Source organism: Alosa sapidissima, chromosome 19 (genome assembly GCF_018492685.1).
Source record: "Alosa sapidissima isolate fAloSap1 chromosome 19, fAloSap1.pri, whole genome shotgun sequence".
Classification (NCBI taxonomy): Eukaryota; Metazoa; Chordata; class Actinopteri; order Clupeiformes; family Clupeidae; genus Alosa; species Alosa sapidissima.
In genome coordinates, this window is record NC_055975.1 from 6,102,441 (window position 1) to 6,126,208 (window position 23,768).

The following is a 23,768-nucleotide window of genomic DNA, read 5'->3' on the forward strand; positions in this document are numbered from 1 at the left end:
TCAAGGCTCAAGGTCTGTTGAGCAATCTCTGCCAACATCCAAACTCATGATTTGTTAGTTATGTTGGCAGATCTGTTGTTTATATAGACAACTGTCTTAATAAAAGGTTATGTTAGCTTTTGTGCTAACTAGTTTGTAGACTCTCACAATCATCCATGCTGGAGTGGCTATGGATTAAGCAAAACAGTAACAACGTAAAATCAAGTATTTCCTCTTATGAAGATGACAGATTTTTTTTTTTTTAAAGATGTTAGCCTATAATAGGTTAAAATAGCATATTTGAATCTATTCATGAAGCAGCAGGGTTTTGATCCAAAATTAGTGAGCTAACTAAAAGAAATTATGAAAGGCAAAAAATAGCTCAGCTGGAAGGCTTAAGGCCCATTCACACCAAGAACAAAAACGATAACTATACCGGTAAATAAATATCGTTCTCGTTAATATGAATGACGACGTTCACACATAAACTATAACGATAACGACATGAAGAACGATATCGTTGGGGATCACTTTCAGAGCGATTTTCAGAATGATAAAAAGCTAACAGCCAATCAGAACCCATCGAATTTTAATGTCTCATTCATTAACTCAAGGAGAGACTTTGTTTATCGTTGTTCAGTGTGAACGCTTTTATCGTTATGGTTATAGTTATCATTATTGTTCTTGGTGTGAATAGGCCTTTACTTATCAGAGTTTGCTAGCATGCTAACTGATATTTTATGGTGGTGACACATTTGGTGTTATTGTATAAAATAACAAGTGTATTGTACAAAATAAAGTCTTTTATGAAAACTTTTTTGTGTTTGATATATTGTGATCACATTAATTCCTCTCGCAAGATATAATGCTGTATTTCCATTTCAGCTTTTCAAAACAACACATTTTTTAATGCTTAGGCCTTCAAAGTCAAAGTCAAAGTCAGCTTTATTGTCAATTTCTTCACATGTCAAGACATACAAAGAGATCGAAATTACGTTTCCAACTATCCCACGGTGGAGACCAGACATATTTTAACCAATTAGGTCCACAGACAAACATAACATTCAAGTAAACAATATAAAAAGTAAATTCAATGTTACCTTTTCTATCTAGGGCTATTTAACAGACTCCTGAAGAGAACTTCATATGTAGGCTTAGAGGCAATTACTTCCCCACCACCGGTAAAATGACTCCAATGAGTCCAGAGGCTCTCAGTGCACTGCACTCAGAAATGGCCTCCTGCCTCCTGCCACGGGTTGTTCAGGGCTACTAGTGCTAATGATGGGTGTCCCAGAGGGACAACCAAATGAGAGAGCTCAGAGACTGGCCCTTTGTGAGTAGAGTACAGGTAGGAGCATCAGGGCAGAAGCCCTCGTCAGCAGAACACAAGCCTGCACTCAGGGGCTTCTGAAAAACATTAATCATTTAGGCAGGTTCTTAAGTCCAAAAATGTACCCACCTGCCAATCACGCCACAGTAAAATTGTCTACAGGTTTCCATGGCATGCTTAACCTCAAGTTTCTTTGACAGAGATGTTTTTTTTAAATGAAATACCAGAAAATACTCTTCTTTGGTGATTGAAAACCATAAATCTGAGTGTATCAAATCACTAGCCCACCCTGTAATCATAGGTACTAAAGCTTCCCTCTTGTGGGATACTATTGAGAGGTTATACATGAAAAAGCTGTTTGATTAAACATACTGTAGGAGTTGATTAAGCATAAGATAACTTTCAGCATGTTATGACCGATTTTGACCAACCAAGTGTCTACTGTAACAAATACTTTAAATAGACAAATTTGGCATTTGTTGACATGCAGCTAAGGTAGAGGTGCGCACATCCAAAACGCAGGTGCAGGACAAAAGGGTCAGACGATTAAAAAGACAAAATTGAATGTCCGCACACTTGCTCCCGTTTTGCTTTATCTTTTATTTCACCAAGTGAACGTTTTTGAGCTACACACTCTTCATCAGACTTGAATCAAGATAGACACACGTCATACGTATTTGGTAGAAAGGGTCACATGATACATAGCATCAGGCCCTATGGCCATCATAATTTCAAGTAATTTCAGTTTTCTGTTTCGTGTTCTTCTATTTGCCCTTTGGAAGTGAGTAAAGACTGTAGCAAAAGTTTTTAACATGATACTGTAGTGTAGTCTCCTGGATAAAAATAGTAACCAGTTTTCTGTTTCATGTTCTTCTGTTTGCCCTTTGGAAGTGAGTAAAGACTGTAGCAAAAGTTTTTAACATGATGCTGTAGTGTAGTCTCCTGGATAAAAATAGTAACCTTGTGATTATATAGAAACCTTATCATGCTTACTTGAAATTATGATGGCCATAGGGCCTGATGCTATGTCAAGTACTCTACATAGACTTCTCTGTACACTCTAAGACGTGTTTTAGAAAGAACTTCAAAATATGTACTTATGTTTGTATGTATGTATATATGTGTGTATGTATATATTTTCTGTATATTTTTGTATATTTGGTAGAGACTGGTGTAGTGTGGTGAAAAATATTTGTGGATGTCTGTTGGTACCTTGGGATGCACCTCTCTGCAGTGGGTGTGCCTTCCAATCAGAACTTGATTGATGTATCATGTGACCCTTTCTACCAAATACGTATGACGTGTGTCTATCTTGATTCAAGTCTGATGAAGAGCGTGTAGCTCGAAAACGTTCACTTGGTGAAATAAAAGATAAAGCAAAACGGGAGCATGTGTGCGGACATTCAACTTTGTTTTTTTGATTTGTTGACATGCATCAATCTCAGTTAAGTCCTTCTCTCATTTTGCATACATTCAACTCTTCCAACCCCTTCCACCACACTCACAACATACGTTTGTTTTCATAGCCAATAGCCCCATTATCAGTAGCCTACTATTGTCTTTACACTGGTGTTACACGTTTACAGTTTCCAATTTTGTTGAATATATTGGCTATATTTCCCATCATAATATCCGAAAACCTTGATAACGTTATAGTTAGCATGAAAAAACTCCCCACACACCAAGGAATGAGCCCTTGACCCTGAGCTGCATCCTTCTACTCCCTCCTACATGTATCCCTCACCGAGAGGCCTGAACCAATAGATCACCTCCATCCACACTCCCACGCCAGCTGACCTCATCACAGACACTGTTTGCGTGCTATATTAGCACATTAGCGCATATGCATAACCCCCCCCCCCCCCCCCCCATGCCAACTGTGGCCACACTTATACATTTTCTTTTAATAGTTAAATATATAGATATATAGACTTTACTTTACTTTATTTCTGCATTGTTGCACTGTTGGACTTACTCATTTGCACTATCACCATGACCACTATCACCATTGCACTACCACCATGACACTCATTCACACAGAGCACCTTAGAGCACCTTACCATACCTTACTATGCACAGAGAATCACAGGCTCAGCCCCTGCCTCAGTCATTGCAATTGATGATTCTGATTGATTAATCACCACTATGTGGATACTGTTTTTAGAATTGATTTAGATTAAGTGTTAGTTAGTATAATTTGTATTTTAGTATATTTAGCATATTCTTTATCTTCTACTGTCCTTATTGCTTAGTTGTGTTTTTATATTATATACTTTAATTACTCTTTCTGCTGTTAAAGAATGTGTTTGTGTTGTCTATGCTGCTGAGACCTTGAATTTTCCCTGGGGATCAATAAATTATCTATCTATCTATCTATCTAGACAAGCATTTATCATACAAGCACTTTTACTGTACTGGCCTCATTCACACTCATCCACACTCCCTCTCTCTGATTGTCTCTTTATGTGTCTTGTTTCTCTCCTGTTGGTCATTTTTCTCTCTCTTAAACAACACACACACACACACACACACACACACACACACACACACACACACACACACACACACACACACACACACACACACACATCTTTCATCCTTATTTACTCCATCTGTGTCATAAACCACCAAAGCACTCATACACATGCACTCAAAGCACTCATATACACATACTCACATACACAGAGCTGGCATGGCTTATAAGGGCTATTAGGCTACTAGGTGCCATGTGGGTTGGTTTAACTCAGGGCAGAGGGTCACTCCCTCCCTCTGTTTAACCTCACCAAGGAGCCGTTCTCGCTCTCTGCTGTTCTCGCTCTCTGCTGTGGTTAGATCCTCTCAGGCTGCAGGGCCCACTGCTCTTCCATGCCCACTTTTGGTTGGCACTGGTGCCTCACCGCAGACTCCTCTGCTGCAACCTGGATTTGTGAAATTACTTTTGTGGTGAATCATGTAGGTCATAAACACAGTTAAATGACATGTGAGTAATAAATCTGTGCACAGGTCTTGGGGTGTTGTTTGAAGGTGCTGCATGGAAAGGTGCTGGGGTGGTTTATCAATGTGGTTCTTTATTCACATTGTGACAACATGCATTATGATTTTACAGTACACACACACACACACACAAACTGATTTGCAAAGCAGTTCAGTAACTTAGGCCCTATACACATGTACCCGGATCACACTAGAACACAAAAGCAACTGCAAACTATTGTCTGTCTATGTGCTCAAACTACCATGCCAGGTCAAGAAGGTGGTAATAATGTTTCCATCAAAGTTACCAAAATACCAGAGAAGAAACTTTCTGTGGTAAAATTTGAAAATAAGTAGCCTTTAGTTTAGACAGACGGAACAGAGACAAAATAAAATATAGCAAAGACTAAATCCTGTCCTGTCCTAGTTTGTCTCTCCCTATACATTTCAGATTCAATAGCATAACTGTTGATGATATTATTCTGGAAGCCTAAATAATTTAATATTTGTGGACAACAGGTCACAACGAGTGCATGTTTATTCATAAGTACTGTTTGAAGGGACATCTTGTGACATGCCAGCATTTTGGATTATTATGAGATTATCTCTTGACTGAAGTCTTTACATTCACATACTGTACAAAGTGCGTATTAAATCAACTGTATGGGTTAAATGCAAAAAATGCTATCATGGAAAATGTCTAAAAATAATCTGTTTGAATGAGCAGCTTCAGCTGTCATCTTTAATTGCCTCTACAGCAAAAGAACCTCAGATGGAATCCAATTAAAAAAATCATTTCAAATTCAAAAGTCATTGATTTGGCATGTAAACCTTCAAGAACCTAGTTTCAGCAGGTAAATCTCTGCCCTTGTTGATGTAATGCTACATGACAGACATGGGAATGAGAGAGTGATCTACCGAGTGGCTTGTTTTGTATCCTCAGTCTGATTAATCAGACTTCTTCTTTCTCTTCTTCTTTCTCTTCTTCTTGTATTCTCCCATACAAAATACCCGAATCCCTGTGAGTCTTGATGAAATAGTAACTTGCTTTTGTGATAAGAAATTATGTGTGTCTCAGGCCCTAACAACCATTAGAATACCGGTAGTACCAATATCTTACATAATGAAACAAGGCATCTACGCTCACATTATTTTAAGAAATGCCAAGAACTCTGTGAATGTGCTTTAAGACTGAATGAAGGCATATCGTAATTGCCCTCCAAGTCAGCTCTTTAGAGGTCTGCAACTGATGTTTTTGCTACTGTAACACTGAAAGTACAATTTACACATTTCAGATGTATTAACATAATGGAATTGATATTCAAAGGTGCCTTGCTATATTTGGAGTTCAGGAGAGCGCAGGGGCCACCTGAACCCTTGAGGAGATGTAGGGAGACCCAGACGCCCCAGTGGAGGTCTGGAAATGCTTGGCTTACTCAAGACAAGTGATCGGTGAATACTGATCAGGTGACTTCTGGCGATTATTCAAGGTTCACAAAATAGTCAGGTGTTCATGAGAGTATGAGCACCTCGGGACATTTTGGGCTCGTTCCAGGATGTCCACCTTACCACATCTCTGAAATGTCATGACTTCAGCGCTATGTCTGAGTGATCTTCAAGGCCCAATATGTTCAGCATATATATCCACTGTGTATCAACACAAATCAGTTATTTCGATCATCCCAGGTCTCTAGATGCTGATTTCCAACCATCCTTGCTACGTGCTTTTACTGTAAGCAGCTGCTGCAAGAACCAAAAAAAAAAATCACAAAGGGGAAGATGCTAATACAAGAGCTATGGTTTCGTGATAGTCTCATTTCTTGGCATGGGGTCAAATCACACATGCTACTCTGTTAGGCTTTTTTGTTTCCAGGCTACCTTGCATGTGCATTTTTGTGCTGGAAAATATCTAGCAGATGCCATATGTCTCATCCAATCAGTCAATTGGGTGGTTAAGCATTCACTGAAAATATTACACAACCATTGTCTAGTGATAGTAAAATGAATCAACATGTGTCTATGTGATACATTTTGTAGGCATGCATCTATTGTTTTCTTTATGCAGTTTCATTATAGCATATATATAACAATAACACTTATACTTTATATTACAGTCACCATATCTCTACAGTTACCTCTTTCAGATCTTCATTAATAATAAATCCTTTAACTAATCAGCGCTTTGAGTATATGATTTAGCGCTTTACAAATAAAATGTATAATTGTTGTTATTATTATTATTATTATTTAAAGTAAATCCTTTTTAGCCCTAGGCCTAAAATTAGTCCTAGAACTAATAAATGCTTTGCTCAGAACAGGTGTCATATGGGGACGTGAGAACACCCAGGAGTGCAGTCTGATTAGATCCAAGAAGAAGCTTGGTTGTGATGCTTCATTACGCATCCAATCAAAGATTTTATTTGCCAAGACATGAAATTCGTCCACTGAGCCGTTTGTGTTTCTAGCAATCCCGAGAGTGTAAATTTTGCTATCATGTGTAATGTTAAACAAATACTTTAATTTTAAATCACTAAACTTGGATAACAAAGGTGTTTTAACTGTCAGATAATCAAATAAGGCTATTTAATACATTTATCGGCCATGACAATGACTCTGTAAAACGTGTTGAAAGGGGGTAAATGAATGGAGTAGTTTCTCACAAATAGCTTGTAGCTTTGGCTCCTCTGTGATGGTGTGCTGTTATTACTTCAATGGGTGGGAGAGCTCCCTCACCAGAGCTCCCACCACATAACTGGCGTCCAACTTTACTGCTGAACCCTGAGTTCAACAATTCCCCCAGCCCTTCCCTTCATGTAGACACACGCCCCCCTGCTTATTCTCTGGGTCAGTAATACTGTGGAATTATTTCTGAGGGCCCAAATAGCTGCCTTGCTTTAGATGGATCTCTATAAAACAAGAATGTGTGCTCCAACGACATTTCAACCAGAAGTCCACAAGATGAGGTGAACTTTTGACCACTTGTTTATTTTTGATTTTCACTGACTAGTAGTTGTATAATGTTAATGAAAGGCATCCATGTGCTGGCTGACCTGCGGTGACCCATTTCCCTCAACACTGGTTGTTTTGTACGAATCACAACCCAGTCATGTCAGTAATACCATCAATGCTCAGTAATTATGCCTTTCGGTGCTAAGGGAGCTTGCAATAATTTGACAGCTTTTTCCATCCCGTGATTCGGGCACCGCAATGGTTCCTGGGAAGTGTGTGAGGTCACTAAGTAGTTTCAGAGGATGTCCAAGACTACGTGATTAGATAATTTGTCACACTTTTGCTATTGTGAGTGTGACTTTTGTAAATGGGAACTTTACAGCCACACTTCAACGAAGCTGCTCGAACAAAAACACCAATAAAAGTTTATGCTCTGGAATTACAGTTAATCCGTTCGCATACACGCATTCAGACGTCTCTGGATTTGACTGCCAAAGGAGATGTCAAGATACTGGATGAACAATGTTGGACATACGGATTACAGAGTATTATTTGGACTGCCCGTCAGGCTACACAGCAGACAACACATCTGTTTTTACTCAGGGTGCTTGTACAATTTGTGCACAAATCTGATTCCTTAAGCATGTTTTCACATCCGTCTCTGGGGCTCCCCATCACCAGAGAACAATGCCTTTCACTGATAATATTTCAAAACCCTGTGAGACTGCGCCGATGCCGTGCTCCTTTGGTGTGGGTTTATGCGCCTCTCAGTAATTTACAGCTCGGCCATATAAATGAGGATGAATCTGAAACAAACATCTCCCTAACGCAACATCCAGTCCAATCACGTAAGGACAGACTGAGCCAGATCACCAACATACATGGCTCCTCATCTAAATAGGTCTCTGATGGCGCTGACTTCAGCAAAAATGAGTTTTGATAGCCAAATAGTTATGCTCAGTAATGGGACAGCTACTCACATTTTATGACCATCAATCATTTTATCCACTAACTGTCAAGCAGTAAACATGTACGTACTCCTCCTTTCAGGAGATTTCTATGGCAATGGACGTACATTTCTAGATTTTTCTGCTCTCTCAATGGTAATGAGATTTACTGAAAATATGAACTTCAATGACCTTAAAATTTGGATAGGGAATCCCTGCTTGATTAGAAATATTTGTGTGTCTGCGGACATTAATCTTATTCATTCAGATAGGAATTGCAAGTGTTATTCATTAGCCTGTTTACAATCACACTTTTTGATGCTGAAAGTTACATTGCAATGAACCAGAACAGCTAAGCCAATGGTGGTTCATCAGATTGAGCACAGCACTTGGTTCCACGAGCTTTCCATTTTTTTTTTTTTTTAAATTCAACATGGAATGATTTTGTATGTATTTCACTCCAAGAACAACACAACACAGGAACACTTTCAAAAATGTGATTAATTAGACTGTTGGTCCATAAAAAGCACTTTGCATTATTTAATTATTGCTGACTTTATCTGTATGGGGGCCACACTACTGGCACAAATGAAAAGCAGTTCTAACTGCTCTGGCTGCAGTGTGCTGCCGTTAAGCATTATTTTCATACTGCTAAAGGCAAGAAAGAATGCAATAAAAAAACAAGTTCAAGTTGTGTCTTTCATAACATAGACAGCATTCATACAGTCACAAAATTATCCGTACACACGCACAGCCTATGGTGATGATGAAAATATGCCATTAAATACCTTTTTTTAGTGTTTTTTAACTTTTTTATTACGTTTATGAATCCTGATGAATAGCTAACTGACTGAATAGCTAACTAAATAGAGGACCAGTTTCATTTATTTATGTTCACAGAAACAATCTCAAACTGGCGCCTTGGTTGAACATGGTCTGAGTTGTCCTTTAAACAAGTGTGAATCCTACAGCTGTACAAGTGGATGTTAAAAAAAGAGAGAAAGAAAATGTAGTCTTGGCTCACTGCTTAGTGATTGCCTCATTCGAGTCCAGTTCTTATCATGGAAGCACTCCGATGCAATCTCATTTCATCTGTGTCCACAGCCCAGATGATGCTGCTCATTTCTCAGTAACAGCAGCTCCCAAGGGGAGCATATCTCGACACAGGGTGAGCTATGTAACCACCGACGCCTGTTGGCTCCGTTGTATATGTGACCATGGTGTGGACCCCGGTCTTGCCACTGGGAGCTGGGAGTGGAAAAAATGAGGTGTTATTTTTTTACGGCGCTCTCCTGAGAGGAGGAGACCGTCAGGATTGACCCCTGAGTTTAAATGTAATCTTCAGTAATCACATCAATCTGTCCACATTGTCACGGCCGTCCGCGGCGGTGTTCAACAAGCTGCTCTGTTTGGGTGTCTCCATGAGGACCCGGACTGTCTTGAGCATCGAGCAGTATGTCGGTGGTTCAGTTCCAACTACTGAAGACTGGTGATGTCATAGCAATGGTGATTGTGTGCGGCATCGGTGAACTTTGTTCACAGTGAATGATGAGCAAGTCAGAGCATTTAACTTTTTAAGATGTCTGATTTAATTTTTAAAAATCACAACGTGACCTCTGGCCTGTTTTTTTGTTGATTGAAAATCAAGTTTTTAACCTTGTTAACTTTAGTGACTTCTGCTATGTTGTACAAGACAGACATTTCTTCATAAAGACACAGACAAGCTAGCTAATTTGCCAGCAGCAACAGCCAGTAGCAGGTGAACAGTGTAGAGAGGGGGCGGGGCCAGATAGATCCCAATTCCCGTAATGAGGAGGAAAGTAAAGTTACATTTTAAGGTCATGAGGGAATTTTTTCATAAAAAAAACATCTGAATGTATACTTTAGAGGAGCAGAGAATAAATGTAGGGGTGTCATAAACTGCTGGAGTCCATTTTTAAAAGATTAATATAATATAACTATTTTCAGCATTTCTCACCAAAACAATAAAACCTATCTCAGTACTTAAATCCACTTGTGTTATTTAATACCATTCGTTATTAGCCTTTGCTGAAATATCAGAAGGAACTACTTAATCACAGCCTTGTGGTGCTTTGGGGGTTTGAGTTCTCTTTACTGTTTGGCATCTGTCAGGAGCAACAGCAGGAGTCTCGCACTCACTCAAGGCATTGCTATTAATACCGGCATGGCAGCCATAATCTTCATAAACTTTTATGCTGTGTTCTTTTAATCGCTGCCATCATTTTTATGCCTTTGTTTTGATGTTATTTTCCAAAAAACTGTAGCAGGTTTTTTTTTTTTCTCAATCTGATGAGGGGCCCCTCGGCGGATTCCCCGGGGAGAAAATGCCGATTGTTTTCATGTGGCACTACGGGGGCCTGGTTGCAGCCTAACTATTTTCTAAGTGTTTTCATTTCAAATTATAAACATGGTAAAAAAGAATTTAGGTCCCAACATTTTTCTGACTGGAATGAGAATACCACTGAAGCCAGCGGCAACCTGAAGGGATCACAGCGTGCCAAGTATGGAGAAAGTGTGGAACAAAACATTAGTCCATCGCGTACTTACACATTTGAGCACGCACATACAGTACACACACACACACACGCACACATGAGATCCCACATTAAAAATGTCAGGCCCGTTGTGGAGAGGGAAAATTGATTGCCTGTGAGATCAAAACTGTAAGAAGTCTCCCTGGTGCCTGAGACGATTTTGCTGTTAAGGGCCTCGTTACCGCTCGGCAGGCCTTCCCGCATGCAATGGCCATATTGCGCGCCATGGTGCTCACTGTCTAATTAAAGGGTCGAGGAGCCGGCTCTTAGACTTCGCTCAAGTGGAGTGGGCATCATCTCAAAAGGGAGTTTTTTCTCCTTCTCCCTCTCTCCCTCTCTCTCTCTCTCTCTCGCTCGCTTTTTTATGAGCCGTGCAGGCAGGGGTTGCTGTGGCAGAGCACAGGGCTGTTGTTGTTTTTTGTTATGGAGCAAGTGTGATTCCCCACAGGCACTAGACTCTGATGGGGAGGGAGGGAGGAGACAGGCAGGGAGAGGGAGGGTGTGTGTGTGTGTGTGGGGGGGGGGGGGGGGGGTGATCCAGCCGGGCTGAAACAGTAGTCAGTGCTGTAATGCACCGCCCGGGGCCTGGTTGAGTCATGCGGGGGACTTGTGGGTGTTTGTGTGTGTGTGTGTGTGTGTGTGTGTGCGTGTGTGTGTGTGTGCGTGTGTGTGGATGTGTGTTAGTCAGAGTCACAGGAAAGATAGAAACAGTGTGTGTGTGCGTGTGTGTGAGTCAGAGTCACAGGACAGAACAGTGTGTGTGTGTGTGTGTGTGTGTGTGAGAGAGAGAGAGAGAGAGAGACAGAGAGAGATGATATGTGTGTCCACATCTGTGCATATTCAATTAGAAGCTGCAGAGCCTTCTAAGGTAATTAAAAGCTGTCATATGCGTTCGAGGCTGAGGAATGTGCATTGTAGCATGTGGAGCTCGGACTACCGTGGCATGGTTCCGTGCTGCTGTCATCTCTGCTAATGCGCTCTCCAGGTACCATTCGCCCCTGATGATGTGGTCTGCAAAGTGAATCACCTTTTGAAGTCGGCTTTTTATGGGCGTGTGTCGAAATGTCGAAACAATTTCTGAGGCTCAAGACCACTGTGAGCTTGCTCGTAATAGCTCTGAATGCTTATGTTTGGATGCGATGGTTGTTTTGTTTCGAGGAGGTGAGGTAAGCTTGTGAAACAAAGCAGCCGATGACAGAATCTGACCACCGCAGGACTCCATACTGACATTTCTCACAGAACATGTGCCATCACCCTGCACCACTCCAATAGGTAGAAAGGACTCTATAAAACTACACAGAACATTAGACCCACGTTTGATAAAGGTGGTGGCAGGAGTCTTAAATCATAACTTAATGAGTTGATTTGGCAGGCCATAGATCATGCTCACTGGAAGCCACGCAAACTCTGCAAGTTGCTTTTTGACATCAGCATCCCACCCAGGCTCCACTGATTGGTTAAATTACCAGCTGAGAATAATATTGTTCATGGCAGCATCGCTACAAAATGTCTCGTGAACTCCAGTGTTAGTGAAGAAAAAACACTTCGGTTGACTAAGTATTCCCCCGAGTAACATTTGGACCACTGTTTCCCAGACACCAAACAGAAAAGCCAGCAAAAAAGGGGGCTTGTTATGGAATATTTTGACCGTGTCATCTGACACATAAAAAAAATAAAGATAATCTTCACAATCACCTCATAACTTGGAGATCCCTGCAGCAGCGTTAACAAAATGTGGCATTTTGTTTTTCCTCTAAAGTATAATGACGTCAAAACTGGAGCATCAAAACAGAAAATAAAGGTGCGCTGGAGGATTAGTCTATATCCTTTAAGTGCAGTAAAAATAACACCAGTCCTCGTAGCATGGATTAGAAGTATTGTTTCTGGCAATGAAGGGCATGTCCAATGCCTTTCCATAAAATAACACAGACACTGCTCTGGCTGACTGGTGTTTTTTCTCAAATGATGTTGAGTTGCACAACATTTTTTTTTTGTCAACTGTGTTCCAAGTCTAGTAAATTAGATTGTGACTATTGGTGTGATCACAGCAAATCTGTGTTCTGTCAGTCTCTAAGCATTATAGTTGACTGGGGCGGGCTGGGGAGGCCCTCTGATGCATTGCATGAAGATGTCTCTGCGCGGGTTGTGAAATGTGCTTGGCGTGTGTGGATGGATCCCAAGCCCGCCCAGGGCCCCTGAAACATGGGAACACTTCTGCGCTCCACCCTCTGTGCTGGTCCTGGGGCTTTGATGAAACTCTGGGCTGCTCCATGACAGTTTTCAGGAGGGGGGTGGGTCACCATCCCTCCGCTACTCACCCACGCCACTGCAAACCTCGATGAGAATCTGGCCCTGGTTTGGTGACATTTACATTGGATATATCCTTGGGAACATTTGGGAGGCTATGTTTAACCTTTAGGAGTCATTCTGCAGCTTACCGCGACCCTTTTGTGACCCCCGAACCGCTCCAAACCCACTATAATTATTTTGGCACCTTATTCAATTACCGTTGGTGGCTGTTGGTCTGTGTTTGAATCCAGCTCATTAGACCGAAAGCACGTGAGCTCAACCATGATCGCATTACTGCCGTTGCCACAACTATTACAATTAAAATGAACTTGCGGCCTACTTTTCCATGGCACACGGCTAATGAGACCCATGGCATAAAACAAACAAACAAAAAAAAGCAAAAAGAGAAGGAGAAAGAAACAGGTGTGAGCCACGAATCCCGCCATAAAAAGCCAACAGCAGGAAGGCGAGCCGGGGCCTTCTTCTAGGGCACACCACACTCTTTAAAATCCCCATGAGCTCATGCTACGAATCCTGGTTACTGGGTGAGTTTACCAAAGCAATGCCATCGCAAACACAATAACAGAGGGTGGTTTGGATTACGTTAAGAGGACAATCCTCATGCGGACCCATTATCTCATTACGACCCAACAGCAGGAGTGCGATTTTTTGTGTGTTTTTGCCTATTTTTTCAACCGGGGGGGGAGTGCTCATGATGTCATTTTCAATCCCCTTGCCCTGTGTTAAAATCGAGGCATTAAAGAAGGTATGACTGCCTGTTATTACACGTTATGAGAGCCACATCATGATAAGCGTAAATGCCAAAGGGGTGACTCCGACCAGCTCACAAACTTTTAAAATCCACTGGAGTGGAAAAGTGTGAACAGCAGCTGGGTCGCACAGGAACCCCATGTGTGTGCATGTGGACTCACTCAGACACACACACACACACACACATACACACACACACACATCATATGAACATTTAAAGTATGCTTGCATAGGTTACATAGATTCACACATGCTCACAATCATGCTTACATACAGTATAAGCATAAATTCACCTTTGAATGGACGCATGCAGAATGGATTGGCTCTAGATTCATGGTGACTGCGCTGATCCAAACTGTCTGCATTTCATTTTTATTGCAAAATTGCCATCTTTACATTGTCAGCATCTGAAGTGTACTTAGTGTATGTTACAAATATACGTTTATCCATAACAACATAAAGCAGTTTAAAAGTTGTGGAGGGTATGTATACATTATTTTAACAGTAAGCAAAATTGTTCTCCATAATTGTGTGCAACTGTGCACAAAAAAACAGCATTTTTGCTGACTTCAAGCCTTCGTATAATGCAATAATGGTCCTGGGGTAGTGTAGACTTCACAAGAGTGATTTCTAGACTCACCGCTGGATGGGACCCATTGGCACAGGAAAGATCCCTCACTGAGTAAATGACTCTACCCGCGATTCTGCCTTTCTCTGGGTGCATTAAACGCTGCCCAGTGGCTCTGGGCCACAGCTCTACCCAGTGAGGGGATGTAAGGCCAAGTTGAGTGAAAAGGTGAGGTGAGGAAACAAAAAAAAGAATGAGTGAGTATGAACATCGAGGGCTTAAGAGTCAAAAGAAACTATGACTATGACTATCATAGTTAAGGGTTCAGTGTGTCGTGTTGACTCCAAAGTTAAAAAGTGAGGGGGAGAGAGAGAGAGAAATGAGAGTGAGGAAGAGAAAACAGTCCACAGAGTAGACAGTAAGAAAAAAGGACAGGAGTCTGCTACCATACTCTGGACGTGTCCAGCTGCTGTTGGATGATGAGTGGACAGGCAGGGGGAAAGAGAGACACATGCTAGAGTCATCTCCAAATGAGTTACAGCCTCGCTCTGTCCCCGTGAAGGATTGTTTACTGTGAGGCCCGACATCGCTGCGGCATCACACAGTCATATAAGGCGGGAGGTGCATCCAGAAGTGAGACAGGAGTGTCACTAAATCACCGACTGGACATCCCGAGATCCACGGAGCAGAGCCAAGGGATTGTCCTTTTGTCTTCTCGGCATTTATGCTCTCACTGCTCTAATTGATGCTCATTGTCTGTTTTGGTTGTTTAATTGCGAAATATTTGGATGATGCTGGGGTTCATCACAAGTCAGGCAGCGATGGTTTCTTTTTTTTGAATGACCTGAAGTTATGTGTGTATGTGTGAGAGAGAGAGAGAGGGAGAGAGAGAGAGCAGGAGAGCCTGCATAAACGTGTACAAGTTTGTCCATTTGTGTGTGTGTGTGCTATCGTGTGTATGTGTGAGTGTGTTTAGGATGCGCGGGGGAATTTGCAGTGCTAATTCATGACATCATGTCAGTCGTATAAATAACCTACTTGCTGTGAGAGGTTTTTGAGGTGGTTTGCGCATTTTTTTGAACACCCGTATTTTAGGTCTCGTAAAATGGGGGAGTACTGTGCGCTCTTTTTTTCACATGTCTGTTACATCTTACAGTTAGCTCATTGTGAGCTTGCCGTGTTTGATCCCTCCTTTGGCACCACACACTGTTCGAGCATATTGTTTGCAGGTGTTACCACATATTTGTAACCAGTGTTGCATTTATGGCTTTCCCAGGTTTCGCTCAAGAATCTGCGGAGTGATGTCCCTGGCTAATGATGGGACGATGGGACAGGTCCAGCGCTGGGGTCCATCCAGTGTCATAGCACCCTCCTGTGGAGCAGGGTGACCTAAAACATGAGCCTGCAAGACCGTGTGGAAGGTCCCTCTCCCAGAATAGGAGAACAGTGAGTCTGTAGACCTGAAGCAAATCCTACCGTTGTCTTGGTTTTTTGCCATTTATGTCATTTGAGGGCTTTTCTCCCTATTCCAAGCACACAGAGCTCTGTCCTCCTTTGTTCAGTAAACCTGACAATGTGCTTGGCTAATTCACTTGAACAAATGTTTTAAAGCAAATCCATTTAGCAGTGTAGCTATAAACTAAGGAATAAAGGCGAAAAAAGGTCAACCATGCATGGAGTTCTTTCTCCATAGCAAGTTTTGCTTCATTGAATGTATCTAATCAAATAAATAGTGAACAGCAACCCCTTTGACTCACACTTTTCTCAAAACTGCTTGAGAGATATCAGTCAACCCTCCCTCTGAAATGTTAGATGTAATTTATATTTCTGAAGCAAAGCTGGAGCCGTTATTAAATTGGCAGCGGCTGGGTCAGCCTCTTGCTCTCTGATGATCAGTAATGCGACGCGTCTGTAAGAGGTTACACAAATGATTCGATCAGTGTTAATTTATTTGATATTGTGGGTTGGATCCTCATCTGTTCCAACACATGCTTGCCGGGTGATCCAAATCCCAAATGTAGTGGATCAAATGTTGCCTTACTTATGAGAATTGCTGCCAGAATTCTTGTGTGAGTGCATATGTGTCTGTGTGTGTGTGTGTGTGTGTGTGTGTGTGTGTGTGTGTGTGTGTGTGCATACACGCACATGCAATTGTGTGTCTCTCTGTGTGTATCGCTGTGTGTGTGTGTGTGTGTGTGTGTGTGTGTTTCTGTGTATATGGGTGTGTGTTTGAGGAGAGAAGCCAATGCAACTATACGAGTGTGCATATTTGTGTGTATTTAGTTTGAATATTCTGCTTGCTATTGCATATCTCATTGAATTGCCTCCCCCACAAAGTTAGAGTAATTCAGTGGGATATTTTTCTTTGTCAAGACAGGATGGGAGGGTTGTTATAATTTAAATATGTTTTACTGAAGGGGGGCCTTTTTGACATACACAGTAACATTTGTGGTATGAGAAAGAGTCATGGGAGCAATCGGAGTGTATACGACCAAGGTTCTCTTGTCTCCATGCCACAGCCACCCACCAGAAAGGAATACACTCCATGCCTCATATACAGGTGGATGGGAAGGCACCGCGCACTGCAGCCAGTTTGGCCCTGTAAAACCCTACCTCCATTTATGTCCCTGGCGACATCTGTTGTGAGTCTGCAAATGCTCCGTTAGTAGCGTTTTTGATGGAAATCAATTGTGAATGGGGATTGAGTTCATGACAAGCGGTAAATGATGTTATTCTGTGTTGAATAAGCACATGGTGTTCAGTAGGGGGGCGATATGCTCAACTTACCTTGTGCCTGCTGCGTGGACCTTATCTCTGTGAGGGGGCAAAGCTTGAGTATCGCTCTCCCAGGGGCCAGGGCACACCAGAAATGAGCTCAAGAGAATGGCACTGGTGTGTGGCGCAGTAGCAATACTCTCCCCATTTGGGTTTCTGCCTCAGCCATCTCTGACTCGCCATCTCACTTCAAGCATGTTGCCTTTCTGGACTTCAGTTCCACTCCAGTAAGGGGCTCACCTAGTATGGGGGGACTTGAAGTGGGTTGAAGTAAAAAAAAAGAATGGAAGAAATGTAATAATAATCAAGCTCTGTACTCTACCAGTGGCTGGTACAGCGCTGTGCAGTTCTATCTACTATTCACTGGCATTGCACTTGACTGATGGACCATGCCTGGGATAGATGAAGCATGCAAACATAAGTGATCCCACAGAGGCTTGAGCGACCAAACATCTCCCCTGTGGCGGGACAGTTCTCTGGCCCTCTCACCAAGCCTCACACACTGTCTTCAGCTCACAAGCTAAAGCATGGTGGGTAAGCCTAGGCACAGATGCCTGGCTTTTAAAATGTTTATGAGCGAGGCATTAGTCTTCGCCCTAATTGGAAGTTTGCACCTGTTCGTTAATGTGCACCCACCCTCTCTCTCTCTCCCTCTTCTCAGATTCTCTCCTCCCTCCTTCTCTCTTTCTCTGTTGCTCTGAAGCAGACGAGTGCTCCTGGTGTTTTAACACCTTCCGTGGGTCCCAGGGAGGACCAGGTGTGGAAATTTTACTCCACACTCACTTCACAGGGATGCTCTCGACTACTCGCATGCACCCCCTGCCAACATCTTGGCACTGAATGTGAGAGGAGGCGGGTGGCGCTGGTGATGGGGGCTACGGTCTGCACCAGTGCCAGGTGGGCATTGCACAGACACATGGATGAGGTGTGCAAATGATCAGGCCCTAATAATAGGCAGTTACAGTGGAAAATACACCCTCACCACTGTTGTTTAACAAGAGGCATTGCTTGCTCTTGCACCTGTTTGCTGGAAACGTAAACAATGCATTTTCCATGAGTTGTTTTTATAAGGCTGACTCATTACCTACTTCTAACACATTGTCGTTTTATCCCCTCGTTCATACTTGAAACATTTACTGGGGCCAGCTGTGTAGAGCAAAGAAGACGAGGGATCCTATCTCTGTTCACTGTGGGACAATGATGACTTTAAATAAGAATCGACAAATAAGCCTTTGACAAGCACCACAAAACAACTGTCCCACAACTGTCCCCCATCAATGTTGTATTCTCCAGTTCATTCCCATACAGTTCACTTCTTTTTTATTGAAATTAGTTTAAGATGGCTTGACATGTTTGTGGTGACCAACTGTTAGCAAGGACTGTTTTCTCAACCAAGTAAATATTTGTGTCATAAACTGCAGTTGTTAAGACAACTGCAATTTCTCGTCGCATGTTTGTCAAAAGCGGTATTTATGCCCAAGACTCAGGATTAATTGGGAGAAATAACAGTGACTAAAATGTCTTAAAACTAAACATTCCTCACTCTTTATGTCAAATTGTGACAGTTAGCATTAGCTATCATTTCCATGAAGGAGCACCAGCTTGTTGATATAACTGCTGTGCCAATGAAGTGTGGCTGAAGCCTATTTTCAGGAATTGTAACTGCGTGTTCCTGGCTGTGTTTAGGTAAGCATTATGTAGGTTTAGTTTTAAGACATCTGGAAAAGCCCTGTGCTATTTAGCACCATATTGTTTAATGCTGCAGAACATGTTTGTGTCACTTAACTCATATCTGTAAAACAACAGCTGGGGAACGCTAACAGACAACAAACATGCCATCAGCACATTCAAGAGGTTGTTGACGTCAAACGGCTTTAATGTGATGGATAATTGGGAGTACAGACGTGCTATTTTCTTTCCCCCTGGTTCTGCAACAGCATTCCTCTTTTTAATATGTACATGATTTAGAAAAATTGTTACCTATTTTCTGTCTAGCAGAAGGTGCACTGTGTGTTTAATTGTCTCTGTTTTTGTTATTACACTTTAGCAGGGACTTTATGTGGAGATCGTCAACATCTGGAGTCCAAATGCAGTGGTTGTGCAGATCTAACTACAAATATGTGGTGACTAACCAACAATACAGTGTGGGACCTGAAGTTGGGATCACAACACTGATAAATATTATATATATATATATATATATATATATAAATGGCAAACCACAATAAGCACCTTGGAGCCCTCCAACTCAGGATTTTTATGTGTTTTGGACACCGATTACTCAGTTGAAGGAGGTTAAAAACAGTAACTAGCTTAATACATTACACCAATGGAAGGATTTTCTAAAAATGAAAGCACACATCTGTTGTTGCTTTCTTTTCCAATTCTGCACATGTACTCGTCAGCAGGAGCGCACAAAAACACTATTCCAGATAGGAAATCATCAGTGGCCCCAGAAGAAAGCCTCAGAGACCGCGGAGGATGAGGAGACTGTCAAGTCAGAAACCGCAGCGCATAAACTCCCATCCCAGTGTGGATCTGGTCTGAGGCAGCTTGTGAAAGCCCAATTAAAGGCAAACCGCCGCATGCATTCTCGCTCGGCTCCCTCTGATTCATTTCGACGTGCATTTTGCATTCGCCGTGAAAGAGCTGCTGATTTGCGACCGCCTGGGATCGCACGGCTGGGAGGCTCGGACATCACGGGAAGCGTCCAGGCTCTCCCACCAGAGCAACCCCCCAACTCCCCCCTCCCCCCACTTCCCCCATGCCAACAAATGCAGGTCCGTCCGACCAAAGGGGTCCAAGCGCATTCCCAACTTATGTCTGTGCTAATTTATGGGCCAGTAAAAGCTCATAGAGCCCCTTGTAAAGCTTTGATAAATTCATCATGATGATGGCTCGTAAATCCAAATACCCCCCGGGAGATTTCAGCACTTTGTTTACAAGGACCTGTTGCCTGATGGGGGGTGGGGGGGGGGCAGTTGGATAGAGGGGGGCTGTTAGAGCAGGTGGTGCTGGAGCAGGTAATGAGTTTGGAGTTTACAGCTGACGGAGGTGGTATGGCTCCTGCTGCACAGGCAGATATGTCCGACTGACAGATGCTGGGCAAAGCAAGGACTTACAATAGAATACAAGACTCCAAACGGGACACCACTGGCTGGATTATGGACAAGAGCTTCTGGAAAGGTGCTGTATAATGTGATCTGCTCTTCAGAAATGATGACACAATTACATGAAAGAGGAAATCATACTGCATCTGTCCAGGTTTGGAGTCCCACAGTGATTAAGCTCAAGGATCCCTTTCCGACAACTGCAGCAGCAGCAAGCCTCACTTTCCCACAACTAAGGAAGCAGCAGAGGAACTCCAATGAAAATGTGTACACTACCCACATAAGCATACTGAATATGGGTATTCATGGCCAAAGCCTTCTCCAAACTTATTGAATAGCCAGAGCAGCAGCACAGCAAGATCCCCCCCAAGTCTATTAGCGGACTTCTGCCTTTCACCAGTCAGAAGCTCTGAAAAGCTCACAGTCAGAGACAAGGGCTTCCAAGATGTCAGTCAACCACGAGAATGCAGGTGATACAATGTTTAAAGGGTGAAGGTTTGTTTTCCCCTCGCTTGGCTTTACTTGAGGGGCAGGTCCTGCATATTTCAGCTGTACCTGCAAAAAAGGAAGCGACAGTGAATAAACCAGACTGAATAAGGACAATACATTAAGTAAAAGAAAAAAAACATTAAGTCAGTAGTCGGCAATTAAACCCTCTGGTTAACATTAGGCCACACGTTTATGTCATTGCTGGAAGTAACGGAAGAAGGAGAACCATTATGCCCAAACCTTGAAGCCAACTTTCAAAAGCTTTCTTTGGAAGGTAGGCATCACCAGTCATGCTGGCTCACATGAATGCCCCCTTCCCTCATTTGATTCTTCCCATAAGTGGGGCGCTTGTGGCCCTCTAAGTACCTTTGCAGCGCTTGGTTTGCAGTCCTATATTCTGCCCAGAAGTGTTAGCTCTTGCAACGGCACATTTGATGTGACAACAGACGAGGGAGGTGGACCGGGCTCGTTTGCGTCCGGGCAACTCTCGGGTTTCCACTCGATACGACCTTCGCGGGGGGAATGTCGACAGTAGCGATGGGTCTGGCGACTCCACACCCACTTGGGGGGAGAGAGAACTCTGATTTAGCCAAGAGCTGGAGTTCGCGCTGGCCCTCATCGTTTCTTGGTCTAGCTCCTGGCATGTGGGAGCGCCTCGAGACATTCAGGAGATATTTCCACTGCGTAACCGCAAAGCTCGCCGCGTCCAGGTTATGTGAGAGGGGGACAGGTTTTGGCTCCCACACAGAGGCAGTAATGATGGCTTTCATCTGCGTGGTGTGTGCCACAAGGTCTGAGAACCGTACCAGATCCTAATCTGGTGACGACGCTTGGCTCCATCGCCACATATATGACATAAATGAGGCTAAAAAAAGGAACACGTCGTTAGTGGGTCTGAGCTTGTATTTGGTTATGCGGTGTATCATCCAATCCACACTGCATGGTATCACAGACTTCTGGATGTACATTCGCTTCTATTACCATTATTTGTGGTAATTGTTTCCATAGCAAATGTAAGGCCATGTATTCTTCGGTTTCGTGACATGCTGAATTCATCAGATACAGTATTTTTGTTTGCCTGTAATTATTTTAACCCCAGCAGATAATTAAATAGCGCCTATAACCTCTTAGCCCCCTCGCTGTGGTGCACTGGCTCGTGCTGGAACTTATTAATCTTGTGTCACTGAGTCAACAGGAAGCTTTGACAGTGGGCTTTAATTGACTACAACAAAGGGTAGAGTCACCCCAGTCAGTCGTGACATAATGTCAGACTGGCAGCAGCACACACAGGATACCAAACTGGGCCAGCTTCCTCTGGTGTTGTCTCTCAGAAAACAGCTCCCTCTTGTGCCATAATGGATTCAGGCTGTGGCCCGGTCACTTAGTCCCCCTAAGAGAGGTTATTGCCTTGTAAACTGCATGAAAATGTATGTTAATGCTTACGGCTCTACCTTTTACGCAGTAGGCCAAGTCCCTAATGTCCTCGTCTCCACCACTTTCAGTCTTAGCGTAGCCAGCCACTAATTCATCATGCTTGCCAGTGAGTTGGGTTGCATTAACAATGTTCGGCGTTAGCTTTAAAATGTATCATTAGCATTACGTGTTCGTCTTTTGGGAAAGGAGTTCAGTGCAAACTTAAATACCAGAAGACCTGTACTTTGCTGTTTGAGACTGTACTGATTATAGTCCTCTCTCATAGTTTGCTTTTTTTTCTGATCAGATGTATTAATGTATAAGAAATTGTGACTTAAAAGAGTCTTAAAAACGTAAGAAAATGTAAGATGGAAAAATGTGAAGCCGTTGATGGTGCATACAAAAAGATAAAATGAATGGATGTATTACTTACGGTATAATTCTAAGATAAAATAAAATAAAACTAAAATAAAATAAAATTATTATGTCATACATAATTACAAACAAACATACTGTTGTGTACACATGTACATCTGTCAACATACACTGCAGTTGTGTGGAACTTTATTGCATATTGGCATGCTGTTTTGGTCAGATGGCAAGCAGAAAGTCGTTTCCCAGCCAAAAGGGCAGCTAGCTCTCCATAATGACTGTGGCAGTTATGCAATGACCCCCATCCAAATCTGCCATGGAATAGACGGCGCAGCATTCAGACACCCTGATTATCCAGACTGATAAGGCCCTGCAAATCGCTGCCGTTAGCAGTAGCTCAAGAGTGATTTGCTGCTTGGTTAAGGGGCAAAGAAAAACAGCCACAAGTATGTCGGCGGTCAATCTCGACCGTGTTTGCTTTGCTGGTGTGAGCTTGGCACGGGTTCACATACCACCCCACCCCCCCACTTCAATTTGTTTTCTAAGGAAATAAACAAGCGCTTGTTGGGGCAGACTTATCAGTCGCAGCCCGGCTGGAGAGTGACCAAACACTACAAATAAGGCCTGTTCATTTCCAGCAAGGAGGGAGGGAGGGGGGGAACACACATCAGGTAACATGAGTGGCTCCCATTTTCAGGGGAAGTAGGCGATCATGATAAGGCAGCATGTGTCAATTGCTGATGGGAATCAGAGCTTTCCACTCAATCACCTCTTGATTAAAATGTCTTGTTTCCTTTTTGCCAGACCAAAAAAAAATATCTTCGTGTCATTCACAAAAATTGGGTACTTTATGGAAAGTTGGCATATGGAGTGCATTCGTCTTACGTTTCTGCGGGCGTGGATGTGTGTGGCAAAATATGAGACATACAAAGGATATGCTATCAGACCAAAACATGAACAACATTCCATGGATGTCATAGCATGTCCTGTCTGATATGGGCTGAGTTTTGACCACAGATTTGTTTGAATCACACGTTTTGCTTGTTGTTACAGCACCTGCTGTATATTTGCTAGGACTTTTAGCATGGGCTGTGTCAGTAGATCATGCCTATAGTAACCTCAAAAGTAAATGTTTCTGAAGGTGTGTGTGTGTGTGTGTGTGTGTGTTCTAGCTTCACATGCTGCCAAGTACACTCTTATAATGACCACTCTCTGACCTCATGACTTAAAACAGCTTGCTCTTTCCAC

General features: G+C 42.7%; 1 long non-coding RNA gene across 1 annotated transcript in view; it reads left to right on the forward strand.

The window, feature by feature from the left end:
- LOC121693612 overlaps positions 1-15,739 on the forward strand; it is a 139,851-nt gene extending 124,112 nt beyond the window's left edge. The window contains exon 5 of the long non-coding RNA XR_006025545.1: positions 15,638-15,739. This is a non-coding gene — a long non-coding RNA (uncharacterized LOC121693612). The remainder of the gene's footprint in view (positions 1-15,637) is intronic.
- The last annotated feature ends 8,029 nt before the right edge of the window (positions 15,740-23,768 follow it).